Source organism: Podarcis melisellensis (genome assembly GCF_964234715.1).
Source record: "Podarcis melisellensis genome assembly, chromosome: 6".
Classification (NCBI taxonomy): domain Eukaryota; kingdom Metazoa; phylum Chordata; class Lepidosauria; order Squamata; family Lacertidae; genus Podarcis; species Podarcis melisellensis.
The window spans coordinates 46,182,971-46,202,021 of NC_138538.1; the positions used below are offsets into that span (position 1 = coordinate 46,182,971).

A 19,051-nucleotide genomic window follows, 5' to 3' on the forward strand; every position below is an offset into this window, starting at 1 on the left:
GGGGGGGCTTAGACCTTCCCAGAACAGATCTCTTACTGGTTTACTATCCTTCTCCCAGCCCAACGCAGTTAGTAACGCAAAGAATCTGGAGTGATATTGACGTACAGTGGCTTTGCCTTGCCGCAGTCCATGCATCTGCCTACGAGCAATATCCACATCCACAGATGACTGGAAACAAGCATCCATCGCTTTAATAAATTCATCAGAATTGCGGCGGGCAGGGCCATCTTCGCGCCACAAATTGCGCAACCAAGCTCTGGCCTCCCCATGCAAAAACGAAATTATGAACCCCACTTTTTCCTCCTCATCCTTAAAATCATGACGAAGCAAATGCAGTGCATACACGACGTCTGCCCTGAAGTTAGGGTAGTTTTGCAGGTTGCCATCAAAGTGCGTAACTAGGGCGCCCCCCCGCCGTCCAAGTGCAACTCCCTCCGATCTGGAACCCGGGACCCCTGCCCCTCTTGCATGCTCCCACCTTGTTCGCAGGTCCTGGCAAGCCTTCTCCAGTTCGTCATTCTTCTTCTGAGATGCAATGACTGCAGCTGTGAGGTCGGTAACCTGCTTCCTCAGTGTAAGCAGCTGTTCCTCAGTGCTCATGGCTGCTCCCGTTGGTGAGCTTTGCAAAAAAAAAAATTTTGCGTTCTTGGGAGGGTACTTACTGTCAGAGCCACCCGTCTGGTCCCAGCTCACAAGAGACCCAAATCCGATCCAGCTTATTTACAAAAAGTCTTTATTGAAGATCATTGCTCCATTTACATTCCATCTTTGTGACTCTACGTCTGTAACGTTAGACCGCTGAAGTACCCTCTGAATCCGTCCCGCCTCTACACCAATTTAAGAGGCTTGTGCTGGACCACCTCTTCCTCTCCTTCCTTTTCCGCAGGCTCTTTCTGCCCCCCTGGGTTCCCCCTCGCCGGGACTCGCCCGAGGCTGAATCCTCTGACGCCTCCGCCCCCCTCCTTCTCGCTTTGGGGCCGGGCTCCTCCCCAGGGCTCTCCTCACTTCCGCGCGCCTCTACATTTGAACTTGGCGCGCGTACGTTGCTTCTGACCTTTCTCTCGACCGCTACACTGCTCCCGGTGCTGCTCTCCACCCCTTCCGGCTGAGCGCCCTGCTCCGATCTCCTTCCCCTGTCTCCTTCTTGCTCTGCTCCCTCTGACACACTGGTAACTCCACCCCCTTCACTCCGTTCCGGCTGAGAAGCCGGCTCCGGTGTCCAACTCCCACTGGGGCTTCTCCCTTCGCTCCCCTGCTCCTCACTGTTTCCCCCTTGGCCTCCCTTTGGTCTGACCAGGGGGGCCCCCTTTTGGGAGTCCTCTGACTCACTGGACAGACTCATGGACGACCTTTGGTCATCGTCATCCTCCTCCTCATCTCTCTGGGATTCTTCCCCCTCGCTTTCTGTCTCCTCCCCCATCTGCTCTTCTCTCCCTGAAACCCTGACAGGCGCCTATGCAGAGTTCCTTTTCCTTTCCACTGATACATCTGGATTAGAATAAAGCTTAGACTCCAGCATGTTTCATTTGAGCAGATGCAATCCTATTACTTAATGTTGTAGCAGGAATAATAAATACATTCTTCTGGGATTTAAGACCTATAATATTTGGCTTTTTTCCTCCCTGTGTGTCACCTTTGTTGTTCAGACAAGACAAATGTTCTTGCAAAGTGAGGGCACCTACCTCCTGTGGGTCAGATTACAAAGCCTGCCCTCATGACGTTTAAGCCAGCGTGGCACCAGATACTTTGGACTACAGCTTCCATCAGTACCAGCCACCATGGCACCAGGTTGGGGAAGGCGGGCATAGGAACATAGGAAGCTGCCATTGGTCTATTTAGCTCAGTATCATCTATGCTGACTGGCAGCTGCTCTCCAGGGATTCAGACAGCAAGTCTTCTCCCAGCCCTACCTGGATATGCAAGGGATTGAATGTGGGACCTTCTGTATGCAAGACTCATGACCCTTCCCCATTGAACAAACAAAAAAAGCCATTTCTTTCATCATCTGAAAAGGCCCCTAAGGCCAGAGCAGTCCACATCAGAGATCTCTCTTTGCTATCTATCTCTATTCTCTTTCTCTCTCTCCATTTGTCATGTGCCTGCTTAGCGACTTCCATTTCCCAGGCACACCACAGCAAAATACCTCCATTCATTCATTCATTCATTCATTCGTTTATTATCCATCCACCCATCCCATCTTAAACAATGATAAAAGAAGCCTAGTCATCTTTGGGGGGGGGGTCTTCTCATCCTTTCCCAATGCAACTCCTCCAAGTGGAGAGTCTTAATTACTTGACAGCATCTGCTTAGCATTAAATCAATGCACCCATTTAGTCAGATTTCACCAGAGACAGTGGTCCTCCTGGTGGAACACTTGAAAGCTGCAAGAGCCGCTTGAGGGCAAGGCAAGCATAAAAAGACCTCCTGCCTGTTGCTGATGTATCCAGGGGCTTGTTGTCTTGCAGAGGAGTCAGCTCCTTGGCTGAAAGTTAGTTTTCCCCAATAGAAATTCCAGATGTTCATGCTGACAGATCCTTTTCATTACTTCTAATGGAACAAAATTGAAGAAGTAAAACCTTCCCTCAGTAGAATTTTGAAAGAGAGTAGAAGGCAGGTTGCTAAGCAAATGTACTCCTGGGGTCAGAAAAGAAGGGAGGGGATCGGGTATCTACCAAACACAGGCATTCGTTGACTTCATCTTGTCGCCTTGCTTGCAGTGAGATGGTACTTCCTCTTTTAAAAATAATAATTCCCATTGACTACCACCTCCTCTTCATCCCCTTCTGACCAGCCAAAAAGCTAGCAAAGGGTTTTCTGATCACAGCTCGGTGGCATGGAAACATGATGCCCTCTTGCACTCACAGCAACTATCATCTCCAAGCGCCACACGTAGCTGGAAGAGGCAAAAGCAAACCCCAATGACTACTTGCAAGGATTTCACCAGGGAGTTGGAGCTAAATTTGCAGAAAGAGATTGCCTCTCAGTGAACCACTGCAAATACAATTACCTCTTCTGAAAATGATGGGCTTGAATATTGATCTCAACCATGTTTACTCAAAAATAAGTTCCACTGGCATCAACATAGTTTACTTCCAAACAAGTGTACTTAAGGTCAAATCTTTGTCACATGCCCACGGAAAGCATACTCCAGGTATATTCTCTCCCTTGGGCAAATAGTTCACAGCTCTCTTTTTGCTCCCCTGAAAAGTGATGTTATGGTAGGAATCTGAGAAGACAGATAATGAGATAAAAAAAAATGGTAGAAAAATTGGGTGCTTTTATAAGGTACTGGAGTAAGAAGGTTCAAGACTGCTGATCTGTTTATATTATTTGGACCTTTATGATTTTAATTGACTCTGCTTGGTTATGATATGGAAATCTGCAATCTGTTGTTTTTTTTAAGCTGGACATCAGCTTATTTGTTTTTCACAATTTTACCCTTTCTGTCTTTTTCTGTATATTAAAATGATCAACAAAATAAGATTAAAAGATGTAAAAGGAAAGGAAATGGATGCTTGCTGGTTTCGCTATTGGGAACCCTGGAGTGAAATTGATAGTCTCCTTCTCCCCTAAATAATCAGGAGAGATGTGCATCCATTCTGCATTCATTCCGTTGCACTGGAGAGGCGTGGTGCATTCCTTGCCACTGATGCAGAATGATGCCACGGCTACAGAAGAACCTTAGAGGGAACTCCTAATTGTGTTGGGATCAGCTCCACTCAGGAGCTAGATGGTGGCCCAACACTTGACTAACACTCAGCATTGATTTTTTTAAAACAACAACAACAACAAGGTACACAAAATGACATTGTCATGGAAGGGAGGGATAGTGTTGCTTCCCTTTAATGCCCTATGTGAATGATCCAATAGAACAGGGGTGCAAAACCTTTATTTTTCCTGTCAAGAACCACTTTCCCTCAGAGTAATCTGTTGGAAGTCACTTGCTGGTGGTGTATGAGGTCACAGCCAATGGTGGACAGGCACCTCCCCCGAATCTTTTCCACCCCCTTTCCTCCCTATCCCACATTTTGCTCTCCACCCCCCCCCCATGTATACAATAAATAGCTGAAGGTGTGTGTGTGTGTGTGTGTGTGTGTGTGTGTACTGCATTACTGTGAGAATCCTCTAATGTGGCTTGTCACGTAAACAGCATCTATCCATCAGCTTAGAGCTTCTTTATGCCCGAAGACCAGGACTGAAGACTTTTACCTGATTGGATGCTGTGAATATTGATCACTGCTTGATGAATCCACACTGTCCCACTGAGTAATTACAGGCTATTTCACAGTGTAGCAGCATCCATCAAACCGCTGGTAACACGAAAGGGGGGGGGAAAGCAACCATATGTTTGGAAAGAGCTTCCCTTTCCTTTCCCGCATTATTTTCCTCTTCTACATAAGATGAAACGCTCCACAATCCTCAATCCATTTACTCTTTGATGGCCTTATTGATTCCAGTAGAATTGGTTATATATTAGAAGGTTCAGGTTAAAAACACAGGAATGGCCAGCCTGCTTCATACACTCGCCCATCTGCCTCTGCATCCTGCCCTATCAATCAAGGCCAGTTAAAAGCCATAAAGAGGCACAGGCAATGGCAGCATCCCACCCCCCCCCACCCCCACCCCACCCCCCGGTGCTGACCCATGGCATCTGGTAGCCAAAACACACCAGCTCAGAACAGAACTGCACTTCTGATCATCAGCTTGCATCTCCCAACAGTTCTATCTGTACTTCATCTAATCATTTTATATGACAGTCGCCATTACAATTGCAACCTTGATGTCTGATCTGTTTTCAACTGTGCCTTAAGATAGTCTTGGAACCCAGGAGAGTAATCACATTGTCAGAGCTCACAGCGGGAGCAAATTGGTGTGCCGGTAACACAAGAGACAAGGTAGCGACTCTTCGGTGAACGCTCATTGTCACCTGTCCCCTGCCCCACATGTCACCGCCATTGCATAGCCCTTGTGTATACAATACGGAGCTTATTTATTTATATGTAAAAATATGTTTATAGTGCTATTCAGTTTTTTTAAAAAAATAATAATAATAGAGGAAGGGGAGTACAGAAATTCATGGAGGACAAGGTTGTGAATGATTGCTAGTCTCATGGCTGCTCCCTGCACCAAAGGAGGTATGGATCTGAAAGCCAGTCTTTGGGGAACAACAGTGGGAGAGAGCCGTTGTCCTCATGCCCTGCTTGTGAGCTCCCCATAGGCAACTCTTTGGCCACGGTGGAAAATTTGGAGCTGGACTAGATGGGCCTTTAATGTGACCCAGCAGGGCTCTTCCTATGTTTGGTCTGTGTGCAGGATTAACCTCAGTGTCAATATTAGCTACGATCAGAATCATGCATCTCTCCAGTGCTTCTGGAAACCATGGCGGGGAGAGTGCTTTTGTGCTTAGGTTCTGCTTGAGGGTTTTCCACAGGCATATGGGGGGCCACTGTGAGAACAGGGTGCTGGGCCAGATGGGTCATTGGCCTGACCCATATGCAAAGGGGCATTGCCTGTTGCGTCTCTTAAACGGGAACCTCTCCTGGTATAGGTGCCAAATTGCTTTTGAGGCCGAGGTGACTTTCAGAAGGAATTTGTGCTGTGGCATATGGAATGGGTGCATGGGGAGCTCTGCTGTTTACAAAAAAGAACCAGGAAACCCTTCTAGAAATGCTCAAATCCAAAGCAGCCCATGGGATCCAACCCCATGTATCCAACCTACATACAGTGGTACCTCTGGTTAAGAACTTAATTTGTTCTGAAAGTCCGTTCTTAACCTGAGGTGCCACTTTAGCTAACGGGGTCTCCTGCTGCCGCCATGCGATTTCTGTTCTCATCCTGAGGTAAAGTTCTTAACCTGAGCTACTATTTCTGGGTTAGCGGAGTCCGTAACCTGAAGCGTCTGTAACCTGAAGCGTCTGTAACCTGAGGTACCACTGTATCTATTCCTGCCTTGCATTCCTCTGAATGCTGTCTGAAGGCTTTGCTTGTTTCCAAACAGGCAGGTGTCTGCCAGCCCTGCAGGCTTCCTGCCCTCATCTCATCCCACACAGATTTCAGCCAAACAGCCTGGATTTCTATTACCATCTGCAACGCAAGCCAACTGCACTGGCTCAGGAACGGAGTGACCCCCCAGCTCCTGGCAGGAGTCCTGCAAATTAATTGTGCAGTCTTAATTAAAATTAAGTAATTTTTCATTTGTGCCCGAGCCGGTGCTTTCCTGATGATTTATTAAAGTCAGCTACGGGTAAATTAGTCACACGCTGACTGTCGTTGCTGTATGACGGATGAGCTGGAAAGCCACGAGCACAGCAAAGAGGGGATGTGTGGAGCAGCAGCAAATAGCATGACCGGCCTTTCCCTTTCCAGGCAGCCGTCTCTTCTTCTGCTTTGGGGATGATGGGATCCTGCTTTTGAAGATGCACCCCAACACCTTGCACCACTAAGCAAAAACACAAAGCTTTCTGCTTGATTCATGCTTAATGGTTTTTGTGTGGCTGCAAATGGCATCCCTTCTCTGTATTGTTTGGGGCTCCCATTCTTGCCATTGCATTTAATTATGGTACAGCTGAAGGGATTGGCATAGCTCTGAAAGAAGGACCAGCCTGCAACAGCACTGCCAAAGACCTGAGCCTCACAATTGCACCAACTATGTAGCTGGAGCCACTGGTCTACAAGCACGTCTGCAAGGCAGCTGTGAAGATGCCCCCAGGAGTGTGTCAAATTAGATGCCTTTTACTCAGTGGTGGTAGCCAAAAATTGCAGCATGCACCACTTTTGGGACCCATCAAGAGACCAAGGAAGCAGCATATGACTCATTCACCACCACTTCTTCCTGCATGTTATCTTGATTGGCTCACACTGATGCCTTTGAAGCACCATCACCCAAAATAAGCCTGCTGCTATTGGCAGCTCAGGGCTCTGATTTGCTTGACCCTCTTTTGCAGTTCATCTCTTTCCTTGCAGTATCAGCTCCTGATTGCACAAATTGCATATGATAATCATAAATTACAAACTGATATTTTTTCCCTAGTTAGCCATACCCTTGAAGGAGAAGGCTGCTGCTGCTGCTGCTGCTGCTGCATAGAAGCTACAGTCATTGATATAAAGAATCTCTGTCCCCACTCTACAATGCTCTGGTTTCCCCTCTCATAGTTTTTTCCAGTGCCACTCTCACTCCACTCCTGTGGTTCAGCAAAAAGCTCCCCTTATTGCTTCCCTAAAGCTGGAATGGGGAATCAGTGGCCTTTCAGATACTGTTGGAACTCCCAAATGAAACCAAGTACAAAATAACCCCTCTGCAGTGCCACAAATCCAACTCAATGATGTAATGTTGGAAAATGTCAAGCACTTCTCCTACTTGGTTATCTTTCCACAAGGGCCGACACTGTTGCCAAAATCCAGCATCACCTGAGCTCTGCGACTGCAGCTTTCTCCTGATTGAAGTGCAGAGTGTTTGAGGACCAGGACATTCACAGGGAAACGAAAATGCTTGTTTACAAAGCTATTGTACTACCAACCTTACTGTATGCTTGTGAAACATGGACCACTTATAAACGCCATCTCCAGCTCCTCGAAAGATTCCATCAATGGTGTCTCCAAAATTTTTTACACATCACTTGGGAAGACAGGCAAACTAATGTACTGGAAGAAGCAAAGATCACCAGTGTTGAAGCATTGATTCTTCAACATCAACTTTGTTGGACTGGTCATGTTGTGCGGATGCCTGATGATCGTCTTCCAAAGCAACTACTCTATTCCGAACTTAAAAATGGAAAGCATAATGCTGGTGGTCAACAAAAGAGGTTTAAAGACTGTCTCAAGGCAAATCTAAAAAAATGTAGTATAAACACTGACAACTGGGAAACACTTGCCTGTGAGCGCTCCAGTTGGAGAACAGCCTTTACCAAAGGTGTCATGGGCTTTGAAGACACTCGAACTCAGGATGCAAGGGAGAAACGTGCTAAGATGAAGGCACGCTTGGCAAATCCATGCCGTTATCAACTCTTGCCAGGAAACCAATGTCCCCACTGTGGAAGGACGTGTGGATCCAGAATTGGCCTCCACAGTAACTTAAGGACTCATTGTTAAAACTGTGTTTATGGAAGACAATCTTACTCGGCTACGAGTGGAAGAAGAAGAAGAAGAAGAAGAAGAAGAAGAAGAAGAAGAAGAAGAAGAAGAAGAAGAAGAAGAAGAAGAGAAGAAGAAGAAGAAGAAGAAGAAGAAGAAGAAGAAGAAGAAGAAGAAGAAGAAGAAGAAGAAGATTTGTAGACTCCCTTTCCATGAAGTCTGTCTATCTGCATTCAATCCAGCTTTTAGGGCAGGTCCACCCTGGCATGCAGTGACTCCTAAAGGCAAAGCATCTGAGGCTGACATCTTGCATTGCAAGGAAGGTCAAGCAGGCAGCAGAGAGATGCTGTGGGGATTGAGCATCTGGGAGCCAAATATGCTGCGTTGCCTGAATTCTCCCTCTGAAATACTACTGGGATTTAAGCTGCTGGTCCAGCAGTTGCCCCCAAGCTCCTTTCCCAAGGCATCCAGCCTGCCCTTCACATCACACTGCTCTGTAAAGGAGTCTGCTGTTCCTCTTTTCTTTCCACCTGCTTTGATTATGATTCTGCCACTGTAATCAATGCTGATGAGAGCACAGGACTGTCAGCTGAGAAATATGGCATTATACAGCTTAATGGCACAGAACTCCTGCAGCCCTGGTGTTTGAGAGAGCCCATTAGTTGACTGATAGAAACATAAGATTATAAAATAACTATTTACTTTGAGCCTGCTGACACTATTGTCGAGGCACAGACAGCAGGGGGGAGGTTCCCTCTGCGAGAGATAGCAACGCAGGCAGAGTGTCGGCAACAGGGGAATTGGATGGTGTGTGGACCACAAATACACCCCACTTGCCCTCACCATCGCTAGGAGGAGGCATTCCAAGGCTGCAGCTGGAACTCACAAAATGGCATCCTGTAGGGCAACATGGCAGTGCCACATACAGTACAGCTGTCACCTCCTGGCTTCTCCTGAAGAATTTCTGCCACCTACCATCAATGAAGTTTAAGCAGGGCTCCATTTTCATCCCATTGCAAGCAGCAGAGGAGTAAACGAACTATCACAGCATTGGGCTGCTCCTGCAAGTGCCTCTTTGCTCCAGAGATTAGTTTAAGAAATTGGCATTGTCTTTGCTGTTAGAAAGCGGCAACGTGACAGTAGTTCTTAGAGTCAGGATAAGGATCGTTCCGTTTTGCCAATAAGCTTTTGCTTGAACAGAAGAGTCCTGCTGGATCAGGCCAAAGGCTCAATTACTTCAGCATCCTCTTCTCACAATGAACAACCCGTGGGAAGCCTGAAGGAAGGGCCTGAGCACAGCAGCACTCTCTCCACTTGCCATTCCCAACAACTGACATGCAGAAGCACACTGCCTCCAACAGGGGAGGCAAGACAGTTACCCCATGGCTAGCAGACACTGATAGCTTTATCCTCCATGAATTTGTCCTCTTTGGAAGCCATCCAAGTTGGTGGCCAGCAAGTGACTTGGTGCTCTGAAGTGCCCAAGTCCCCTGATTGGGAACAGTTTTGCGTTGAACCCTACCCAAATGAGCAGGATTTACTCCTCTGCTCAACAGATTGTTAGCCGATTGACAGGTGGGAGTGGTTTCGAAAAATGGCCTTCCGGGTTGGAACCCCTGGCAGAGCAAGATTTGCCCAAAGGATGGCGTTTCCTCACCTTTGGACTAGGCAATAGGGAAACTACATGGGTCCCATTTGTTGCCATGGAATCTCCTATGCCCATTTCACTTCAGCAGCTGTTTGTGAAACTTGAAGCCCAGTGCAACTGTGCCCCTCCTAAGCATTTCAAACCTTGTCAAGTTACAAGTGTACTTAGTGTTGTTTTGCCACAACTCCTCCATCCCACAGTAATAATGACTCCAGAACTCGTTTTTCTAACTCTCAACTAACCCAAGCCACTGGATGACTACATTGATTTCTTGCTGAGAAATAACCTGGGAACAAAGTAAACTATCAAAGACCCACATGATCTCACACCCACAACCCCTTGTCTGTATCCTTGGTCCCTGCATATTTGGATGCAAGCCCCCCTGCTTGGAAATCCCTCCAAACCACATTGTGAAGCAGGTTCTTTTCCAGTTCATGTCCCTGACATGAAGTCTCCCAGCCTTCCCCCCAGGTGTGCTTGTGTAAAAACCCATATATAGTCTCATTCCACAAAACTGGAGACATTTGTCTCATCCTAAAGAAGACCAGGCTGTTTGCAAAGGATGTGCTCAAATATGAGCTAATCAGGTTAATGCTCTGTTTTGTCACCAAGTGCTGCCATGGTGCTATTAATGACCCCTGAAGCATGAAGAGTGTTGCAATACAGCAGTCATCTCAAGGACAAAGAATTTCATGTACATCTGAGCAGAAACCACAAGTGTTTGTGACTGTGTGCGAACCCTTTCACCTGATCTAAAAAGCATCCATCCTTTTTGGCATGATTTCCCACCACCCCAAGGTGCTGAAGTGTGCAGGGGCAGAATCTACCATTAGGTGGGGTAGCAATATGTCGGCTTCCCAACCAAGATCATCCAATTATCATAACACAATAGGCAGGAAAGCACCAGCATAGCCAACACCTGTGCTTTCCTTCCCAGCATCTGTTGGTGCTTTCCCCATCTCCCCGCTCCCTGGACACCCATTCAGAGTGAGGGTAACACAGTGCAGAAGAGGAAATGCAATAAAACCCAAAAGAAACATCAAACAGCAGAAACAAGGGGTGGGGACAGCATACAGTTGTCATAAAAATGCATTCAGAATACCCCAACGTGGCCTAGGAAGGAAGTTCTATAACTTTGGAATCACCACTGAGAAGGTCTGGTTAATGAGGATACTCACAGGAAGGTGATGGAGGACTGACGGAGGCAGGGAAGGGAAGAACTCCCAGGGTGGGAGGCTGGAAGAAGAAATGGAAGTTTCCAGCTGAGAGCTGGGAGGGACCACCCCCTTTTATTTGTAAGATAACGGTTAAGAGAGTTCTCTTTTATTTCTCTTTCTTTTTCCTCCTGTATTTTATTTCTCTTTCTTTTTCCTCCTGTTTTCTCTGTTTTATTTCTTTCTTTCTTTTTCATTTAAATTAGTTTATTTTTTATTGTATGCTGAAAACTTTCAATAAAAACACTCTCTCTCTCTCTCTCTCTATCTATCTATCTATCTACAGTGCTTTTTTCGGGGGGGCGCACAAAACCTAAACATTTTGTGAATCTAACGGGAGAAGAAACTTTTTTAAAAAATAAATTTTTCATTTCTTTTGTAGCACGGTGAATTGTCAGTTCCATTGCTACCCCCAATGGCGGCCTCATTTCCTGTCACAGTGTTTCCTGACTCTCAGGTGGAATGAGAGTACCCGTAAACATTTTTTTAGAAAAAAAGCACTGCATGCATGTGCGTGCGTGTGTGTGTGTCCTATTCTGCGCGCACGCACACGCATACACAGAGTACTTCAAATGATCAGGAGTATGCAGAGGAGGACTTCAAAGTAAGCTTATACAATATCAGGTGGCCCTAAAAATATATCCTGGACCCAGTAGATTTAAGGCTGTGAATATGAAAGTGACCTTTCAGTTGGGATCAGAAACTAACTGTAAGTCAGTGAAGTTGCTGCAAATATGGCATTACAAGCCCTTCGTGGGCTGCTCCACTCAAAATCCTAAGAGCAGCATTCTGAAGCAGCTGTGGTTTATAAGCACTTTTTGAAAGCAGTCGTGTGCAGCTCTTTACAGTAGTACAAGTGAGGCATCACTTGGCTGGGCCATTCCTCTCCAAGAAAAAGCCTAAGCCGTCCGGTCTACCACCAGTTATATACCTATCTCTAGATACCTTCAAGCAACAGGACCTCCCTATATCTTCATTAAGTATTGTTTTGATCACTCTTATCATCATTGGGTGCCTCCTGATTGTCACTATTTTGCAGGTGGGATTCAGTTGCTTACCAGAACATTAGGTTTCTGCAATTCAAGCAGATTAAAGCACTCTGTAGCCCTAGTGCAACAAATCCGCTTTGTGTGTGTGTGTGTGTTTTTAATAACCTTTTTGCAGTTTAGAAAGTGACTGAGAAGTTCACTGAAAAGTGTGGGAGGAACAAATGATGAAGAGGAACAGGTGTAAACAAAGCCTATCAGGATGAATGATCCTTGTCGTATAACCAACCCATGAATGAATAGAAACAAATGCTCAATAAAGACCGGACATATTCTAACCACTGTGCAAGTTTTGTGCAAGCAAATCAGAATGAATGTCTCCAAGCCCCAGTTCAGAACATCCACTGCCTTGGTGGGAAATGGGTGGCAGAGAGAGTTGGCTGTCGCCAGCACAACAGCACCTCTGGATGACTTCCCCCAGCAGTGTCAAGAACTGATTGAATCCTGTGGCACTCCACAAGCAGAAGGCCAAGGGGAGGATCTGCACTACTTTCTGGAATCTACCCCTAGATAGGGCCAGAATTACTGCAGAGTCCGTTCCCCCCCCCTCCCAGTTGCTAAGAAATCCAAGAGCATCAACAAAGAAACATTCCATGTCCATTGCCCAAGGAACATCATTAGAAGCACGATTACAGTATTACAGCATAGCATATTTAAAACAGAAAGCAGAAGGAGAAAGCCCCACTTGTTCTTATTCAGAGGGAATGTATATTCAATACAGAACTCTGAGGGGGATGCAGAAATCTGCTGCGTTAATACAGGGAACCTGCAGAAAAAGCAACCACACATTTAGTTAAACCTCTCATGATGACCCCCATCAATAGTAAAATCATTATGCTGGCAAAATGATTTTTTTATTATTATTATTAAAAGATTTATATGACAAGTCCTCACAAGATGGGGTACAATACCAGTCGCAAAGCATATAAATCAGCCATTTATAATCTCCAACTGCACCCCTTTGAAACTGGCAGAAAAAACACCAACAAGGCATGGGAATTAAAATTATTACTAAAAAGCAGATTGAAATAAAAATGCTTTGAGGGTTGTTATTTTAATGCCAGCAATGAAGGGACCACATGTACTTCATAGGCGATCATATTCCATAAGTATGGGGTCACCACTGAAAAGGCCCTGTTCCTAATCCCTGTTAGTCTAAGTTCTCATATTGATGGACCAGAGAACTGATCCTCCAGAGCAGATCACAGAGTTCAGGCAGGTTCATACAGGGTAGCATCAATCTCTTTGTGACATCTGGTGCAACCAACCTGTGGATCCATAGGGGGCTGGGGACGCCAAACAGGAGTACCGGAAAACAGTCTGTTGCTGCTTCGCTCAACAAGAAACTAAGTCCTATTCCTTTCCTACTCAGTAAGGAGCTCAATATTGCTCTCTCCTCAGCCCCCTGAATCCGGAGTATTTTCAGCACAGCATATCTCATGGGTAGACAAGGTAAGGCCCAGGGGCTGGATCCGGCCCAATTGCCTTCTAAATCCGGCCCACGGACAGTCCGGGAATCAGTGTGGTTTTACATGAGTAGAATGTATCCTTTTATTTAAAATGCATCTTTGGGTTATTTGTGGGGCATAGGAATTCATTCATTTTTCCCCCAAAAAATATAGTCCGGCACACCACATGGTCTGAGGGACCGTGGACCGGCCCCCTGCTGAAAAAGTTTGCTGACCCCTGGCATATCTGCTTGTTGGGGGCAGAATTACTGGGGGGGGGGGGTAAACCCACATACCATTTCTGCACAGAGGGAAAATCCTTCCCACAGATTTCACCATTTTGTTATTCCCCTTGTGCTTCTAACAACAACAATACATCATTGTTTTCTTGGATTTCTTAAGACCTGGGCTTCTTGCTTGACCCAACAATAGCTGCGGCATTTCAGCCTGGCACCTGCACATTAGGGAGGTCATTTGGTGACGGGAGGCCTTGAGATGGCAGCAAGCCACCATTGCACATCATCAGGAATGAGGAGTTAATCCTTATCCCAAGAGCAAGCACCATTAAGTTTTGTCACCTGCTATCCATCTGCCCGTAAATTGCTCATTCTGCACTGCGCTCTCTTATTTTGTCATGGGCAGATGAGCCTGAGGTCAGTCCATCTCAATGGGCCACGGCTGGGGACCATATTGTGGAATTCCCCGAGATTGATGTTCAACAGGGGCCTTCAGGTAAGAAAATCCTGAAGAATTTATGGCTATTAAATCAATGCTGGGTGACAAAGAAGTGGAAGCATTCTTAGAGGCAGGGTGCCATAGGAATAGCAATGAGTGTTCTTCACACGTGGAAGACAGTGTAGAATGAGAGCGATCCTCCTCCTTTGACTCTTTGCAGATTGCCATAGTCGGTGCCTTTCCCCCAGAAAAATAAGTGACGGAACTCACCTATTGTTGTTTTAGTAAGTTACAGGGCTACTTGGAGCAGATGCTGGTTTGACAACAGCCACGTTCAACCACACACGGAGATGCTAAAAGCTACGGCGAGTTGTCTCCCTAGCTGGTTTGGGGATCATCCCTGTTTCTGGTGCAGGTCAAATAAATGCATCTTTGCCTCCCTCGTCCTCTTCTATTCAGGTGGACGGCTAGGACAGCTTGGAAGGGCCACTGTGCAAATTTGTGTGTGTGCACAACAGGAGACACCTGGCCGGAAAGCTTAAAGCCTGCCGCTGCGACACAGGAGTCCGACTGACCCACAGGTCATCCTCCTCTCCAGGACCCCAGCTGGATGCAGTGGGCGAGTGAGCAGACGATGCTGCTGCTGCCACTGTGCCAAACCATCCACCCAAGCCTTGCAATTCAAAAGGCAGCATGGAAACCTCGTCATGCAGCTGAGGGAAACCTGTTTGGCTGCTTCTGCTGCAGATGATTGGCTGCAGCTCCTGGCAAGAGCCTCTCCTCTGCCTTCCTCCAAGGCTTTGCCATCCTTCGGGGGCAGCAGGTGCTTGTGTTCCGAGCCTTTCTTATATAACACAACAGGAACTCACAACAGCGAAGGCACAACTTTGCCGTTAGCTGCAGTGCTTGCTAAAATAAATGCTGATTCACTGTATAATTATCCACTGTTGATTTATTTATGTGATGCTAATTAGGCACACATATACGAGTCTATGGACAATTAGATTCACTGCTGTAAGATTCTGGTTTTAAATATGTATTTATGTAATCAGTGCTCAGTCTATAGCCAAATCTCGCCACGTTTGAGTGTATAATCATCACTCACGCTAGTCGGGACTGTGGTTCTAGAAATACTCCTGTTCTTCTCCCCCAGGAAGCACTCAGGCCAATCTTCCTCTGCCAAAGGAAGGGAGCCTCCAGGCAAGAGGGAGTATTTTTAAGTAAGAGTTCTGGAAACCAATTGGCACTGGGTGGTACCATTTGAGTGCTGAAGAACCCATTAGCTCAGCAGTCCCTTCTGACTTCACACTTTCTGATTCAGTTCTGAAAACCACATGGAAACACCCTAGTTTGGAGAGAAACAAAGTGTATTGCAAACTACCTATTTTCAGATAAAACTTTAGCAGAGACACTATCATAGCACTTTACACTCTCCACTACCCTGTGGGGGAAGGAGAAACATACAGCAACTTATTCCCCATCTGTGGAAATGCAAAAACTGACAACATGGAATCAGCTCCAACATTCCCCTGGTGAAAATCGGGACACGAGAGTGTGGCATCAAAAGACACACATTTTTTGTTACCATGCTGTCGTGTGAGTCAGTTTACTCATGCGACACCAGGAGATGTGTGTCTTTTGCGCCGCACTCTCACCCAAATCATCTGACTCGCGTGACAGGACAGCATCAGCTGTGGTCACCGGCTCAGCCCAAAGACATTCTGGGATCAAATCAGAAGCCAGGATGGCTTCTGTAATTCTGGGAATGTCCCATTAAAATAGGGACGGTTGACCAATGGTACCAAATAATATGGGAAACAGCCTTATTAGAAAAACTAACCAACAAACTGAAACTGACACGGGGACAAATGGAAGAAGACACCTCCCCTTTATCACATACACAGCCCAACAAGACAATGACAAGAATCCACCAACAGCATACAAATCAATATGGCTAACTTGATACAAAAACACACACATACCCCACTCACACATGAAAACAAACTTCACTACAGCCAATCAAAGACCACCAACCACACCCTAGGCCAACCCCAACCTCTCTCACCACCAAAGGAACACAAGCAAATAGTAAAGCGACACTGACACAAACCCCCACACATACATTAAGCAGAATAGAAGCATTGCCACCCAACCCCGACCCCACTCACCATGCCCCCCTCCACCTCTTCCCCCCTTTTTCTTCCTAAGGTCTCAAGAAATGAAACTGATCTGTAGAAAATGTAACTTGAAAAAAGAGACATTGCACATACTTTTGTAAACCAAGAAATCATTAATAAAAATATGTTTTTTATTTAAAAAAAAATAGGGACGGTTGGAGAGTATGCTATTGTATGTTTCTCCTTCTCATCTCGGTGCAACCAGAAACCTGCATAGCACCTAAATAGTCTCATTTGAATGTCACATCTGCAGGTAGGACTGGAAAGGCCCCTTGTCTAAAACCCTGCAGGGATGGTGAAAGTCAGTGCAGGACTGACCTAGATGCCCATTAGCAAGGGCCCAATGGTCTGACTCAGTATAAGGCAGCATTTGATGTTCGACCTTAACACTCATACCAGATGCAGCCTCAGATTACGTCACTCACTCTTCCCCCCACCCTGCACCACATCCTCCCCCTTTTGTTTACCATCTAGCCTCCTGAAGAGTTCTGAAGAACTCCAAAGCTTCAGTTTATTCCTTTGACAGACCTCCCATGATCAGCAGCAGCAAAATAAATTTTGCAGACTATAACGCACCCTCGCATAATGCATTGTATACAATTAAGAGACTCCCACTTTTCTCAGTGCTGAATTTGGGTCACTTGGTGTACAATTTCCCTTTTTCAAACATATGCAGAGCTATGGCTGTCGCTCAGAGTCTTCAGAATACAGGAGAACAAAGACCTCTTTAGCAATCCTTCTCCCCAGAGCAGAGCATTTAACATGTACAGTACAAGTGAATGAAAATGGACAGGCTGCCCATTTGATGACAGGTGGGCTGGGATGTCTTATCACATTCAGCTCTGTTAGGTAGAAAGGATGATTTTACTGCTAGTATGTTTATATTCAGCTATTATCATTCCAACAAGAAGGCAGTTTTGAGCCCATAGGGCTGTGCATGGGGAGATGAGTTTCTGTGCCAGGAGATAGACGAGGCTCTCTGGCGTTGGCATGAATCAAACTCCACACGGGGAGAAACTCCCCATGACATCGCATCACTTTCCTCACTTTCAAAAGGTGAAATAAAGAAGCAATGTATCCTTCTGACAAAAGTGCTCGTCAATGAAAGCCAAATAGATTCCTGCAACAGGCAGCTCCCACCTCCGCCCTCAAACCGAAACCACCTGCAGATGCTTCAAATGAGATGCAGTGCCATCCAAAAAAGGACAAGTCCATTAGGAGGAACAGGAATTTAATTACAGGGTATTTTATCAGCAGTTTGAGTTGAGGATCAAGAGGCACAACAGCAGAAGGGCCATCAAGGAAGGCAGATTACCAGAAATTAGGCTTCTTCACGAATCAGACTGACAGCTGTGGGAACCCAGAGAAGGAGGCTCTTTGCTCTCTGATGAGAGGGCTGGGAAGCTGTGGAAGTAACAGATAAGAGCGACAAAAGGAGGTGATTTCAAAGAAAGGGGGTAGGAAGCAGAGCTTGTTTACTGTCTGTCAGGGAGACCTGGAATGGTAAGGGCAGCACAGTCGAATCAGAGGGTGTGCAAGGTTTGTGTTTGAGTCCCATGTTTTAGTCCCGGTCCCTCACCTTGATGCAGTGTTTCCTAAACCTTTAATATCCAGGCCACAGGGTTTGAGGCATTGAAATGAGCTCACTCCTGAACTCCATTCATATTATTCATATACTTCCACAGCCAGCTCCCAGAACAATGGGCTGGCATCTTCCTCACAACTGTAGGATCGTTGCGCTAATATCGCCTCTGAGTCAGAGTTCACAAGGATGGGACCCATGTTTTCCAGACAATGGGGTGTGTCTGGAATTCCCCACAGTTTTCAGTGGCAATACTTTGATCCTCTGTTACTCCCTCCCTGAGATGATGTCATACCTCTCAACTGTCCTGGGGAAACCAGGACATCCTGTTTTACCATGCAAGAGCACAGCGGCCATTTTGGATGCCACAACCTCACCCTGAAAAGGTAGCTCCAGTGCCAAATTAAAGCCTGTGGAGACCCCTAGGCAGTCAAAATCTCTAGGGCTCCCCCACCCCAACAAATTATCTCCTAATACGTTCTTGATTTTACCAATCGACAATTCTAATAAACTAATTTTATTACACAACATTATTTTGATCCGTTGTCGCGGGACCCCTAAAAGGCATGGGGCCCTTAAGCTGGTGCCTACTCTGCCTATTTAGTAATCTGGCACTGCACAGATCACATGAATCACCCTGGAAGACGCACGGCCTGGTTTTGAGCCTGGACATATTGGAGGGTATGTGATGTCACTGCCCATATATGAGCAAAAAGGGGAATCAATACTACCAAGGGTTTCCCCACTGTGACAGGCATAAAGTGGTGGATGCTTCTACCTTGACAGTTTCCTTTTTCATGGCACACTTGAAGTCATCTTACCGCACACTGGTGTGCTCTTGATGCCAGCACACCTGTAGAGGTCAGAAGTGGGGAAACACCTATTGGTATTGCTGCTAAGACTCTTATACTTCACTACACAAGCATATAGGGATGGGGAACTAACTCTATTTTGCTTGCATCTTAAAGAGAAATGACCCATTTCGCACTTTGTGAACCAATGCACAAACCAAAACATAGCTTCCCTTTGAAGTTTGCACTTAACCAAATTTTGTGATGAAATTCTCCAGACAAAGAAAATAGGCATAAAAATGAACACGTCATGGAAAGAACTTACAACCATGCATTATATTGGGGATAGCTGCTTGCAAAACAGTGTATGTTAATCAAAACTACATACAAAAATGTAGTT

The 19,051-nt window shown here is 46.0% G+C and overlaps 2 long non-coding RNA genes across 2 annotated transcripts; one reads left to right on the forward strand and one right to left on the reverse strand.

Moving 5' to 3' along the window:
* Positions 1–2,312: 2,312 nt before the first annotated feature.
* LOC309373327 lies at positions 2,313–12,495 on the reverse strand. The gene is made up of 3 exons (XR_014169975.1): positions 12,380–12,495; positions 10,897–10,954; positions 2,313–2,547 (listed from the first exon to the last, which is right to left on the reverse strand). It is a non-coding gene; the product is annotated as an uncharacterized lncRNA (long non-coding RNA).
* A 771-nt stretch (positions 12,496–13,266) lies between these two features.
* Positions 13,267–15,038, forward strand: LOC309371666. Its single transcript, XR_014169248.1, has 2 exons — positions 13,267–13,349; positions 14,561–15,038. It is a non-coding gene; the product is annotated as an uncharacterized lncRNA (long non-coding RNA).
* Positions 15,039–19,051: the final 4,013 nt, after the last annotated feature.